The sequence below is a fragment of the Echinops telfairi genome, unplaced genomic scaffold, assembly GCF_000313985.2.
Source record: "Echinops telfairi isolate 266 unplaced genomic scaffold, ASM31398v2 ScPeMD7_2;HRSCAF=8, whole genome shotgun sequence".
Taxonomy (NCBI): Eukaryota; Metazoa; Chordata; class Mammalia; order Afrosoricida; family Tenrecidae; genus Echinops; species Echinops telfairi.
The window spans coordinates 45756521-45771187 of NW_022103898.1; the positions used below are offsets into that span (position 1 = coordinate 45756521).

The following is a 14667-nucleotide window of genomic DNA, read 5'->3' on the forward strand; positions in this document are numbered from 1 at the left end:
TATAGATCTTCCTTATAAATTTCAGTAGAGTTTGAGTTAAGATTAAAAACACTGGCAAACTATTTTATAAGGTACAGCTTTCAATGATCATTAAAAATAGTAAGTACTTGCCACTGGGGACAAAGCTATAGTAAAGTTATTCTGAAACTATATATGCCAGTTATTGCTATGGAATTTTTTGACCAAAATATTAAGATTTCCTTATAGTTTCTTCTTATATTACCTGGAATCAAAGTTGGTAAGGTTCAAGGTATAGCAGAGAACATGTATGCCCCTCCATTTTATACCATAATGAAGGTTAATCTCAAATTCCCAAACTAATATTCTTCATGCAGCGCTCTTGGTTCAGTGATCCTTCTATTTTTCCTCTATGTTCAAAACACATGTCTTTTTTATTAAGTTTGGTGGCATGTATTCCAATACTTGTCAGTAAATTTTTTCTAATCTCTCACCATCGGCAACATTACTTTATGTTTTTCCCACTATATTCACTAGTAGATGGAACGCACTGCACACACACACACACACACACACACACACGTTGTGATGAAGTAGATCCCGACTCCCGGTGAGCACATATGTGTCCGGAGGAGACCCGAGGCCTGTGTAACTTAGAAGGCTTGTTTTTTGGGGGAAGTAGATTTCCAGTCTTTCTTCGAAGGGGACCGTGGAAGACTCAAATAGCCAAGCAATGTTTTAAAAACCAAATGTCTAACTCTTTGTCTCACAGGCCTTACCAAAGACAACTTCAGAGCCTACTCACACTTGGAATTTTGTTTTTTCTTTAAAAAAAGAAAGTATTTATTTCTGAGACCTAATTCACCAAGGGTCTGATCTTAAGGAAATTTTAGAACCTCTAAATTTACGTAGAACTAGCTCCTCAGCTTAATCCAGCCATACTCCTTTTAATTATATATTTAGAGAATGAATAGTTGATTCTTTAGTAATGATTGTTCCTTAAAAATGTTTTGGCACATAGTCTGTGGCGGTCTTGGAGCCAACAATTAAGAAGTGCGGGTTCACTGAGATCTTTGACTAGAAGAAAAACAAACTCTACAATATGGAGTAGCTTTGAAAACTATATCTACATAGAGGGATGTAATGGATTCTGAATTGATAGTATAGTCAGAAGCTATCTTAAACCTCCAGAAAGAGTGTTTGCTCTGTCATTCACCCAGTATGAGGCATCTCCGAATTGCTACCCGGTGAATGTCGAGTTAGTCCTCCTCAGATGCTTCACAGTCCAAATAGCCAACCTCTCATTGTAGCACTGAAAACTCTTCAAGACACGTTTCACGGTTCAGAACTAGAGAGAACACAGCTGAAGATAACTTGAACATACTGTCCAAAGAAGCTGCGCAGTATAAGAAGGCTTGGGAGAATGAACCAAATGAGCGGAATTTGGCACAGGAGGAGCGGATAAAGCAGAACGATGTAAGTATACAGTTAAGCGCAGCCCAGTCATGCTGCACTCCTCTAGAGAAGCAGCTAGAGTACAAAGAGAATGGTTCTCAATGCAGAGCGAGACAAGACTACAATATCCTGGAGCAACAGGCTCAGCTTCCAAAAGAAAAAGAACAAGATCATATGAAGTTGCACGCAAAACTTGAAAAGCTTGATGTCTTAGAAAAGAATGTTTTAGACTTACAATAACTCAGACAACTGCTGAGGACAAGATACAATATTGATAGGAAAGACTGAAGGAAGAACACCAGCACAAGCTATTTCAGGACAGAGCTGCCGAGCTTCAAACTGACCTGGCAATCAATAGAATGTCCATGTCTTCCGTTTCAAACCCAAAGCACCGTGGGAAAGGAGAAGTCTTTGAAGGGAGCACCGCGAGCTGCCGAACCAGATAAAGGAGACTCAAAACCTTTTGATCTGCGAAGACCTAGGAAGAGAACTAGAGCATCGAGTCAAGAAACAAGTTACAGGAGATCAAATTTCCAAGCTGAAGAGGCATCAAGACAGTGTAAGAAGGTCTTAATAAAAGAGTTTATAAAAATATGTATATTTTGTTCTGATATTATTATGGTGACTCTAGCCTTTTTTGCATTAATATGTAACTAGTATAGTTTTCTCTTATCATGACTTATTTTTAATTTATAATGTTTGTTTCTTGAGGACAGTGGAAAGCTCAATTTTATGATATCTGTTTCACTTTGTGTAGGATTATTGTAAAATCTTCAACAAGAAGATTCAACAGAGGCTTAAGACAATTGGGCACCCTGCAAATGGATTTTTGTGTTTTCATGGTCATCCATAGCCTTCTGCAAACTGAGTACTCCGAATTTAAGCTCCAGGATCATTTCTTCCTCTAGTCTCGGATTTTATTATTTACAACCCATAGATCATGTAGAACGGTGTGCTTCCTCCCTGTGGAACTAGCTGTTGCTTCGCTTAGACACCTACTTGTTTTAAGACCAGAGATGCTGTGCTTTCTGTTAGCTGAGCACTATTTGATTTCTTCACCACACTTCACTATAGCACTCATATTTTTAATGATCTCTTCATGAGGGAAAGGATCAAGTAGGGCCATGTTATCAGAACTAATTTTTCTTAGGTCGTAACTATGATTATTGCGAGGTCAAAATCAATTCATCTACCTATGTTTTATATATATATCTCTGGTACACTTTAAAAACACCATTGTCCTTTTACTGGGGAATGTTATAAATCATTCCCATAGGGAACATAGTAATCCTTTTGATAGCATCATTAATTTAGCCAATGCTATAAAATTTCAAACACTTTTTTAGAAAAGTGAAATAAACATGTATACTAAAAACAAACAAAACAAAATTCCATCTGAGTGCCACTGTGATTCTGTAAGGCAGGATGCAACTACCCTTGGGGTTTCTGAGACTGTAACTCTTCAAGGGAACAGAATTCCTCATCTTTCTCCCAGGGAGAAGCTGGTGGTTTCGAACTGCAGACCTTGTAGTTAGCAGCCCAATGCACAACCCACTATGCCACCAGGACTCCTATGTATAGCATGCATATTTGACAGCTTTTTATACAAAAATACATAGATTATTGACCTGTGTATTGGATGAAAACTCAGTGATTGGATACTCTTTACACCAAAAATTATGGAGATAGGGAAAATCTTGTGTACCTTGAGAACATGGAGACTAAATTCCTATTTGTCTATAGCACGTAGCCTAGGTCACAAAAAGCTGAATGGAAAGTAGGTCAAAAGTGATCAATTAGTAACAGTGAGATTATTCTCCTCTTTGGGGTCTATATAAATGGTGTTAAGAACTTTTGCCAGTAGAGGAATGCCCGCCTGTGTTACCAATTGACAGCGGTATAACCACCAACTGAAAGACAGACCTGTCCACAGCCCCTAACCTCTGTACATGAATTTCAGTTGTTTTGCCATGCACCCTTGTAGGAGTGTCTGTTGATTTGGGGAGACTGTAGAATAGTGGTTCTCAACCTGTGGGTCGTGACCCCATTGGGGCTCGAACGACCCTTTCACAGGGGTTGCCTAATACATCCTGCATATCAGATATTTACAGGATGGATCATAACAGTAGCACATTACAGTTACAAAGTAGCAACGAAAATAATTTTATGGTTGGGGTCACCACAACACGAGGAACTGTATTAAAGGGGCGTGGCATTAGGAAGGTTGACAGCAATGCTATATGGCAGGAACTGATTGGTCTTCCCCTCCCCCAGCATGAGAAACTTATCCCAGCTGAGTGAGGCCTTCTCTTTCACAGTGGCTTTTAAGAACCCAAACACAGAGATTATGAGAAGCAAGCAAGCACACCATCTCGTCACTTGGAAAACTGCATGAGATTATACAACTGAGAACAAATGGCTATGACTTGATATTTATCCTATAATCACAAATTCACACAGTATTTGTCCTTTGACTAAATTGGCTAAACTTTGCTCATACTTTAAACTTTTCTAAAAGTCAAGAGAAATTTCAAGCCTCCAATTGCAATACTGAGGTTATATTGGGAAAATATTGAATAATTCAAGCAACATCAAAATAAGATGGAAAGAATTAGTTGACATTCCACCATTTCAACAGGTAGTGTATGAGCAAGAACGATTATTGCTGAGGGAAGAAGTTCAAGTTGCACTGAAAGTATTAGTAACAATCAGGGCTCCAAAAATTTAAGGACTATTAGTCATAATGTTTCAATAAGCTGATGAAGCATTGAAAGCCAACTGACTGGAAGAGATCCGTGTTCTGCATCCATTCCAATGAAAGGTGATCCAAAACAATGCTCAAACGAGACTAGAGAGCAATCTCTGCTATCACATTCACGTGAAACATTGCTGAAGATCATCCAATGATGGTTGCAGCAGTACATTGACATAGAGCTGCCAGATGTTCAGGCTGATTCAGCAGAGGGCATGGAACAAGGAATATCATTGCTGATGTCAGATGGATCTTGGTTGGAAGTCGACAATACCAGAAAGATATTTACTAATGTTTCACTGACTTTGTCAAGGTATTCAACTGTGTGGATCAAAACAAATTATGGAGAACGCTGAGACAAATCGGAATTCAAATGTAGTATCACCTTTCCATTCCTGATATGAACCCCATCTCATCCTGGTGATTTATTTATTTATTTATTTATTATATTTCTTGGATTCTTTTGGCCAGAATTTTATTAAAAAGTTTTGCATCTATTGTACATGAGAGATTATTGTTCTGTAGTTTCCTGTATTTGTGGGGTCTTTGCCTGGTTTAGTATCTGGGTTATACTTAATTCATAAAATGAGTTTGGGAGTTTTCTGTCCCTTTCTATAGACGGGAATAGTCTGTGTAGAATTGGTGGCAGCTCTTTCCCAAATGCTTGGCAGAATACCCTGTAAAGCCAGGGCTTTTCTTGGTTGGAATTTTCTTGATGACCTTCTGTATTTCATTTGTCATGGGTCTGTTTAGGTTCCCTGATTTTGTGTGTTTTAATTTGGATAGAGGGTATATTTCTATATAGGTTTTTAAATTGTTAAGAGTATAGTCGTTGATAGTATTGTGCTATTCTTTTCTTTCATTTCCATCTATTTTGATGTCACCCTTCTGAACTCTTATTCTAGATATGTGTATCTTCTCTTTTTTTCTCCCTTGTTAAGTTTGCCAGTGGTGGGTCAATTTTGTGAATCCTTTAAGTGCAACTTCTTATCGTATTGCTATTGTTTTTCTCTTTCCCAGTTCATTTGTTTCTGCTCTAAATTTTATAGAGCAGAAAGCTCCGATAGGTGGAGCTTTCGTGGTACCCATTTTTCTTGCTAGCCAAACATCAACTCACTGAGTTAGTGCACCTACCAACATTACCTTGGAAGGTGCTGTCTGGTCATAGTAAATTTTTCATAAAAGAAGTTTCACTCAAACCTTGCCTTTTGTGATGGCCAATTTAAGAGAAGAGCATGTGGTGTGAAATTCTGTTTCCTGCTCAGGAAAAATATAGAGTTGAGGGTTTATGTTGTTGCTTTTGTTCTAGTTGTTGGAAGTGTTGTGTTTAAAGCATTGATTCTGGAGTTTTCTTTTTTCTCATGTGTATGTTGATTGCTATTAATTGCTCTCTGATAACTGCTTTTGCTGTGTCCAAAAGGTTTTAGTATGATGGGTTAATGTTTTTGTTTTTTTTAAGGAATTTCTCTATTTCATCTCATATTTGAATTATTATCCAGTCATTTTAAATAATAGGTTATTCCATCACTATGTATTTATCTTTATGTTCATCTTATTTCTATTATTGGTTTCCTGTTTAAAAGTGTTGTGATTTGAAAATCAATTGTAGGTTCCTGTTGTTTTTTCATTTGTTGTGGCTTGTTTTGAAGCCTAATATGAGCTATTCTAGAGTATGTGTGCTGGAGGAAAATGTAAACTTTGTTGTTTGGGGATAGCATGCTCTATGTATTTCTAGGAGGTTGAGTTGGTTCATTGTGTTGTTTAAATTTTTTGTTTCTGTATCAAGTTTCTTTACTGATGATATGTCATTCCTTGAGAGTGGTGTGTTGATATCTCCTACTGATATTGTCTAGCTATTTGTATCTATTTTCAACTCTGAGAATTTGATTCATGTAATTCAAGTTCCTTCATCAGGTATATATACAAAGGGGTACCCCCCAAAAACAGAATAAAGCTCCGCTAGGTGGAGCTTTCATGGTACCCATTTTTCTTGCTAGCCAAACATCAACTCACTGAGTTAGTGCACCTACCAACATTGCCTGGGAAGGTGCTGTCTGGTCATAGTAAATTTTTCATAAAAGAAGTTTCACTCAAACCTCACCTTTTGTGATGGCCAATTTAAGAGAAGAGCATGTGGTGTGAAATTTTGTTTCCTGCTCAGGAAAAATACCACAGAAAGTGTTGTGATGTTGAATATAGCTTACTAGGAGAACATTATGGGAAAACTCGAGTGTATAAGTGGGTTTTTTCTGAGTCAAAAAAGGTGAAATGTCATTTGATGACAAACTCATTCTGGACATCCATCAACTTCCCGAATATATGAAAACATCAACAAAATTTTTGCACTTGTGCTTGAAGACCAAGGATGGACCATTGAAGAGATGTGGAAGTTACCATATATACTCGAGTATAAGCCAACCTGAGTATCAGCCGAGGCACCTAATTTTACTACAAAACAGCATTAAAAATGTGCTGAAAAACTAGGCTTATATTTGAATATATATGGTATCTGGATTATCTTGGAGCTTCGTTCAGCAAATTTTAACAGAAGATTTGGGAATGAGAATGGTCACTTCAAAATGTGTGCATTGGGTTCTGACTAGCAAACAAAGAATGTCAACTGGAAACATACCATGCTTTGAAAGAACAGCTCCAAAGCGACCCAGATTTTTCTCCAAGGTCATTACTGGGGATGAGACATGATGTTATTCTTATTAGTATGACACTGAAAGCAAACCTCAGTCAAACCAGTGAAAGATACCATCATCACCTCACCTAAAAAAAAAAAAGCTCAAGTGAAATCAAAGATCAAACAGATGCTCATTTGTTTTTTTGATGTGAGATTGTCTATTTGGAGTTTGTTCCACCAGGTCAGACTCTTAATCAAGCTATCTATTTAGAAGTTCAGAAAAGATTGCATAACAGTGTGCAACGAAAAGGTCTGATTTGTGGGAGATGGGAAACTGCTTTTGCCACCACTACAATGCAACTGCTCATGCAACCATCTCAGTGTACCAGTTTCAGGCAAAAAACCAGCACGCCTCTCTTAAACCCCACGACCTGACTCACCTGATCTCTCCCTGTGCAACTTCTTTTTGTTTCTGTGAATGCAGAGGGACAGCAATTTAAAGATGAAGAAGAGTGTGAAAAATGTTTCCAAGAATGGAATGACAGATTTGACAAATGTATTAAGTGTAATGGAGAGTACTTTGAAGGTGATCAATTTGTTTTGTAGGAAAATTTAAATACATAGCTTTGAAAAAATAATTCTGTTTTTTTCTTTTCTTTTTGGTACTCCTCATATGTTTAAGGTTATATACACCTGGTATATTGTTCCTTTAATCATTATGTGGTATTCATTCTTGTCTCTAATTATGTTATTTGCCTTGAAGTCCGCTTTCTTTTTATGGTTGCCATTGGCTTGGTAGATTTATCACCATCCTTTAACACTTTTAGTCTATTTTTGTCTTGGAATTTCAGATGTGTCTCTTGTAGGCAGTATAGGTGGGTCTTGTTTTCCAATTCTCTCTGCTATTTTCTGTCTTTTGTTTGTTGCAGTTAATCAGTTGACTTCAGTGTCTATTGATATATGCAGGTCATTTTGCTGTGTTAGTGTTTGCGTTTTTACCCTAACCTCTACCTCTTTTTCTTATATTGTCTATGTCCTTCTCTATTTATGCCGTGTTTTGAGTGTGACTTTCATTGTCTTCATTTTGGGGGGGGGGGTGTTGTCCTCTTTGATGCCCCCACACTTGTCTGCTCTTGTTGATGATCCATAGTGAAGTTTTTTTGTTTTTAATACTCATCTTTATTTACAAATTCCTTTAGTTTTTCTTTATCTGGAAATATCTTTATTTCTTCCTCATCCTTTAGAGGTAATTTTGTTGGATATAAATCCTTGCTTGGCAGTTTTGTTTTCTTTCAGAATTTTATACACACCATCGTCTTCTGATTCCAGTTTCTGCTGAGAATTCCAAACTTATATTGTTTTTCCTTTTTAGGTTACTATTCTTTTTTTTTTTAAGCTACTATCCTCAGTATTCTGTCCTTTTCCTTGAATATGGAGGGTGTTTCTATTACATATTATGATGTTATTCTTTTGAGGTCAATCCTATTTGGCATTTCTCAGCATCTTGAGAGGTTATTTGTCTTTATTTTGGATGTTGTGGAACTTTTACCCCCATGATTTCTCATACTGTTTGAACTGGACATTTTCTTCTGTGTCTTTTTCCTTCAGGGTCCCAACGAGCGCTAAGTTGTGTCCCACATCTTTCCCATGCTTTCTTCATGTATCTTCTCTTTTTTGGTCGATTGTTTCCCTCATTGTTTGTAGTGAGAATGATTGTCTTTGAGCTCTACTGATTAAATTTTCTTTTTTTCAATGCTTTCCCTTGGGTATCTTATGATGCTTCTTAATTCTATTATTGTATTGTTTATCTTCTGACATTCCTTTTGGCTTGAGATTTTTGTTTTTCAGTTTCTTCTGTTGTGTTCAGGATTGTTCGCCCACATCGCTTGAAAGGCCTAAACATCGTTCTGAATTCTATTTCTGGTAGCTCCCACACCTCTGTTTTCAGAGTGTTGCACTTGGGTTTTCCTGATTTTTTATTGTTCGTGTTTGCTTTTTTTGATTTGGGGGTTTACTGTAGTTGATCCCTGTTTCTTTATCATTCAGGTATAGCTTTCAGTGGTGTAGATTGCTGGATCTTGTAGAAGTAGTTGGCTCTAGTGACATGAACAGGTGTAATAGGAATTGGAAAACATACATTAACGAAATGGAGTAAAGGAAAGAGAGATGAGTAAATTCTGAAAATTGGGAATGGAGAAGAAGAGAGAGAATGAAACAAAAATAATGGGAGTAATAAAAAATGACTGTCTGGACAACTAATTTCTTTTTAAAATAGAAGAAAATATATTTTAAGAAGGATGACCAGAATTAATAGTTTATATGGAAATTATTTTATGAGGAAAAAGAGGGAGTAGAAATATTATGGGTATATCTGCAGGAAAGAGAAGGAGTGACAAAAGAGAAAAAGACTTGGGTGTGGCTTGTTTGTGGGTGCTGAAGTTCTGTTTGCCTTGGCAATGTGAATGTGAGTGGGTCTCGGGACTTAGCACACAAACAAAAAGAGAGAGAGAGAGAGAGAGAGAGAGAGAGAGAAATGAAAACTTTTTTTTGGTATGAGTGTGCTGGAATCTACATGGCTGCCTGGTTTTGCCTGTGTGGAATGTATATTCTTAAGAGGTTTAGTTTGCATTGGAAGAAATTCAAGGGGACTAGGGAAAAAAATCATAATAAGTAAAATGTACAAAAACCATATAAAACAAAATAAAGTATAAAATACAACCCCCTTGTAGGTGAGAAGCCCTGCTACTTTGGCAGTGTTATTGCGTGTGTGCATGTGCCACATGTGGAGGTAAATCACAAGGGGGGTTGGCGCGGACACTGGAGAACAAAGCAGGAGAGAAGGAAGAAGGTAAAAGTAAAGCTTTGGTGAAGAGAATAGCTTCACCAAGCAACCCATGCCGTCCGCTGCTCTCCTTACAGAACCCAGATCAGTGGTCAGTGAGATAAGAGGTTTGGTTGTCTCAGGTGCAAGAAAAGGCCACTGGGCCAGGGAAGAGCTCATAGAAGATACTGTGCCGTTGGTCAATGGCAAATGGAAAGTCTGTCAGAACCTGTTGCTGTTCTTCCGCTTTAAGAAACTTTGCCTAAAGTGCTTTTAAGTTGATATTCTCCCTGCCAGGAAATGCAAGATATCCCTCCCAGTGGAACTCCTCCAATAGTTGCTAAGGAGTTCTTCTTGTACTTGTTATCTGGTAGCCTTATTGCCCTGTCCAGGTTTTTGTAATATTCTTGTAATATTCTCCATTGGCACCATGATTTGAATGCATCAACTCTTCTCCAGTTGTTTTATTCAGTGTCCAGCTTTCACGTGCATGTGGGGCTACTGAAAATGCCATGGCTTGAGTTGAGGGCATCTGAGTGTTCCAGTAATATGTTAGCTCTTGGATGCGCCCAAGTGATTTTTGTGCGGCAAGTTCATTCAGTGCAAAATCTCTGTGCATTTCTCAACTGCTGCCTCTTTGAGTATTGTTTGTGGATCCAAGAGAGAGGAAATTCTTGACAGCTTCAATCCGTTCCCCATCTACTATGATGTTACATATTGGTCTAATTGTAACAATTTGGTTTTCTTTATACTAAATTGTTATCCATATTGTAAATTGTAATCCTTGATTTTCGTCACAAGTGTTTCATATCCTCCCCACTTTCAGCAAGCAAATGTGTATCATTTTCCTTTCACAGATTGACAATAAATTTTGGTCCCACTATATTATTATTTAGTTTATCTAAACAAGTTTTTATTTTTATTATTAAATGATAGTTTTATTAGGTATATTTTAGAATCCCATTTCCCTCCTTAGTTATTTGAGCATATTATTCTAATTTCCATTAGCTGGTAGTCAAAATTTTAATATATTATTTTTATTAGTAGTAGAACTTGTGCACTCCACCCCCTGGCTTCTTTTGGGATACTTTTTTTTTATTCATCTGAATTTTTATTCTGATATCTTAGTTTATATTTCATCATAGTTAGCCTTTGGTGATACTATGAAGAGAACTCTGGCGGTGCAGTGGTTTAATTGTGTGGCTGCTTCCCAAAAGGTCATTGCTTTAACCCCCCAGTCTTTCTGCAAGAGAACTGTGGTGATCTGCCTGCTGAAAGATAACTGTGGTAGAAACCCCATGGTTAGTCCACTCTATTCAGTAGTGATGCCATGAGTCAGACTCAACTTGATGGCAATAGCTTAGGTTTTAGAAGATAGAATGTAATGAAATCCCCTTCTTATTTAAAATGCATTTATTCTGTTTCATGTACATTTTTGGATATATACAGCTAATAGTTTTCTTTTTTAATTGTTAAAATCCTGAGGCATAATTATAGGAACTTTAATATCCTAATTTAATAAGGGAATAAAAGGTTATAAAGTTCATAAAAAGAGAAAGTTAAAATCATTTAGTCCTTTTGATGTATTCATCACTTGATTATAGAAACAAACTTGAATCAGATAAATCAATACCTTGCAATAACCTTTTGAAAACACAAACACCTAAAATTAAAATATATTTTTATAATAGAGACATTTCCATATGGACACTGCTAGAATAACTTCCAAAATTATTTAAAATTACTATACTTATGGCATAAATACATTGACATATGAAGTCATAGATATGTGTTAAATTGGTTTATTGCTGGAGCATATATTAAGATGTATTGCTGCTTAAGGTAAACATTGACTTTAGAATTTGGACACTCAATATTTGGTCCATCCATCAAAATATTTTGAAAGCCGCTCAGCATTTCATATTTACTTAGTGCTAGAGGAAGTGGCAGGAGTAACAGCAGTTTGTCTTTGTTTTCCTTCTAATCGATTTATGAATGATTTATTTGGAGCCCAAACTCTTCCATAGGAGAGTGAGTGGTTTTTCTTTTAGCTAAAGTACTTTTCCTCGGGGTATGTGTTATATTTTGTGTGTGCATTAGCACAAATCAGATAAACTTACAATATGAATTTTACAAAGTTGCAAGCATCAGTTTGGGGACAGCATTATGTAACTATGATGTTGAGATTAATTTTTAAAGGTCACATATTTTCCTTTATTCCCTCATTAATTTCCTTGATGAGTATTAGAAACATGTTCTTGTTATATTACATTTACATGCCCAATTACATTCGATATTTTACTTCACATATAAAATGTATAATATCTGTACATACATATATAAATCTGCATATATGTTTCTGTATGCATAAATATGCCTGCCTAAACACATATGCATGCTAAAAGTAGTATTAGATTCCAAAATGAAAAAATGATTTGATTCCTGATGTGAACCAACTTATAAGCTTCACTCTCATGTTAGCAGAAATATATTAACTGATGGCTTTGATGATAATTTGGCTGATGCAAAGTTAGACTTTTCCATTCTGTTCAAGATTCACACTCATTCTTCTTATACCATGTCATTCATTTCACTTAAAAAAAAAAAAAAAAGCTAACTTCTGCACTGTCAACAGGACTGCAAAGGGTGAAGGTGGTAAGAATTAGTAGATTCCAATTTCCACTGGACCTGGGCCCAGGCTTCAAATTCCCACATTTTCATTCTTCCTTGCCAGCCATTTCTGGAGCCATTCTTTGGCCCTGGCCACTCAGAATTAGGTCAGACTTCATCCCCCACTCTCTCGAGTGATGAGAAATATCCCTGGCCCCCTACAATGAGGACATCGAGTACCAACCGTAGGCTCAGGAGTCTGCACAGTTCCCTGTACTGCAGACCTGGTGACCCCTCCTCTTCTCATCTGTGGGCCGAGGTCACAAACTGAAGACTCTCCTTTAGTAACTGCCCATGCAGTCTTTTCCTGTTCGACAGTCATCAAAAGCTGAGCCTTCAAAATTAATGGCCTGTTTATCCATTCTCTGAATTAGCACACCCAAACTAAATCAGGGGTTCATTCCCCCTTTGTGGGTTCATCAATTCTCTGTAACAGCTCGTAATATTCACAGAGATCTATACTTATTGTTACCCAATTGGAGTGGTGGCACTAATGCTGTTGTTACCCAGTGTGGTAACTCAGGGTGCCACACGTACCCTTCCTTAAGATTTCCTCCTGTCCTATCAAACCAGAGTCCTTAGTTATAGCATCATCAATTGTAATTATAGAACAATATGAATTATGAAAACAGTTGTAAATTGCTTAAATATAATATTTATCATATTACAATTATGCTAATAGCAATATTTTATAAACTCTTTCTACATTGAGTTACTACAATAAGTGAGTTTTTTCACTGTTCAATTTCTTTACCATTGTAGTGCTTATAGATGAAGCCATATGATTTTTAGCTTCAATGTAATTGGGTAATAACGATAGCTTTGTTCACAGCATATTTAAGGGTTGAAAAAGTAAAATAGCCAAGATTTTTAGCCTTTTACGTATGCGAATATATGTAAGCTGACCTTATACAAATGTTTTTTCTTTTTATAACTAACTAAAGGTATATTTCTGCAAAAAAAAACCCAATACATTTTGCTGAAATAGTACACGGACATTTTATAGACAATCATTTTGGTGCCAAATCGTCTGTGAGTGTCAGCTAGTGTAGCATGCACCCCTGGGCCTCTCTAGGGACCCCACTATTCATTTATTATAGCCAGAAATAATTCAAATGAAAAGATGCATCAGTCAATGTCTGGGGAGGTGGCAACACAGCTTGAAATTTCCATTTTTCCCAGGGATGTGCCACTCTTTCCCATGGATGGACGTTTTCACCAAACCAGGAAGTTCCACAATGAAGGCTTCATGGTTCATGGCTTCATAGCACGGAGGTCTTAATGCAAATACATGACTAAATATATGGACACAATGAACGGCTTCATGTCCTTCGTACCTGAGGTTTATTATTAGGGTAGAAACTTCATAGCCCCTGCTCATTTGTCCACGTTAAAATTTCCCTTGACTGTTTTAGGAAAAGACATTTGATTGTTTCAGAAATTTCAAGAGCCATTTTCCAAAAACTGTAGACAGAGATCCCTTTTTTTAAAAAAAAATTCCCATAAATTTCTAACCACGTAAACCATCTCTAAATCCTGATGACACAATTATCAACAAATAACATACCTGATAAAATTCTACAGTGTTTATACCTTTTGTGAATATCCTCAATTTTTTTTTGACAGTCGGCATTTCCACTGCATTCATCTGGTAACACTCCACTACTGGCTTAATTCACATAATTACCACATTTGCACCTACTGCCAAGAAGCCAAACATTGTTACCAAAAACCACACACCTGGGCTGACACTTGTCTCATTAAATAAATTACCACAATTCTCAGTTGGGTATTCAAAAATGTTTCAAAATAACACTATATTTTCACAGTATGCCTGTAGGTGGTTAATAAATATTACTTTTCTGATTGTGTTTCTAGCAAAAGATGAGAAATTATTAGTAGTGGTAGCATGAAGAAGTTAGTCAGAAATTAAATAAAATAATGGAAAATAAAATGTGAGACTTGAGAAAGTGAGTTTTGGGGTCTAACTTATATTTAAATATATTAAATTCTTCTCTTTGAAGCAATACCTTCTTGCCCAATCTTCTCAAATACTCTTTAATTCACCCTTGCTCTCATTTGTACTCGAGAGCATCTTTCATTCAGTGCACTGGACAAACAATGCGCTCACATTTTATCCAACCGGCTTATTACTGAAGGGCTTGTGTAACTCACAGGGTAATAAGCCCCCTAGGTGAACTGAAGAATTCCAACATGAGATGATGTCTATGATCAGATCACAGATTAAAACTTCATGCTGCACAAACAAAGCCTTTCCACAGAGAATGCATGCTGTCACTCCTGTAACTCTCCATCGTACCCTGAGAAAAACTCTTGGTAATCAATTTCAGAAGACAATATAATTTTGCTTGCTTAAGAGTG

The 14667-nt window shown here is 36.7% G+C and overlaps 1 pseudogene; it reads left to right on the forward strand.

Annotated features, from left to right (window-relative positions):
• Positions 1 to 1101: 1101 nt before the first annotated feature.
• Positions 1102 to 1859, forward strand: LOC101648547 (annotated as a pseudogene).
• The last annotated feature ends 12808 nt before the right edge of the window (positions 1860 to 14667 follow it).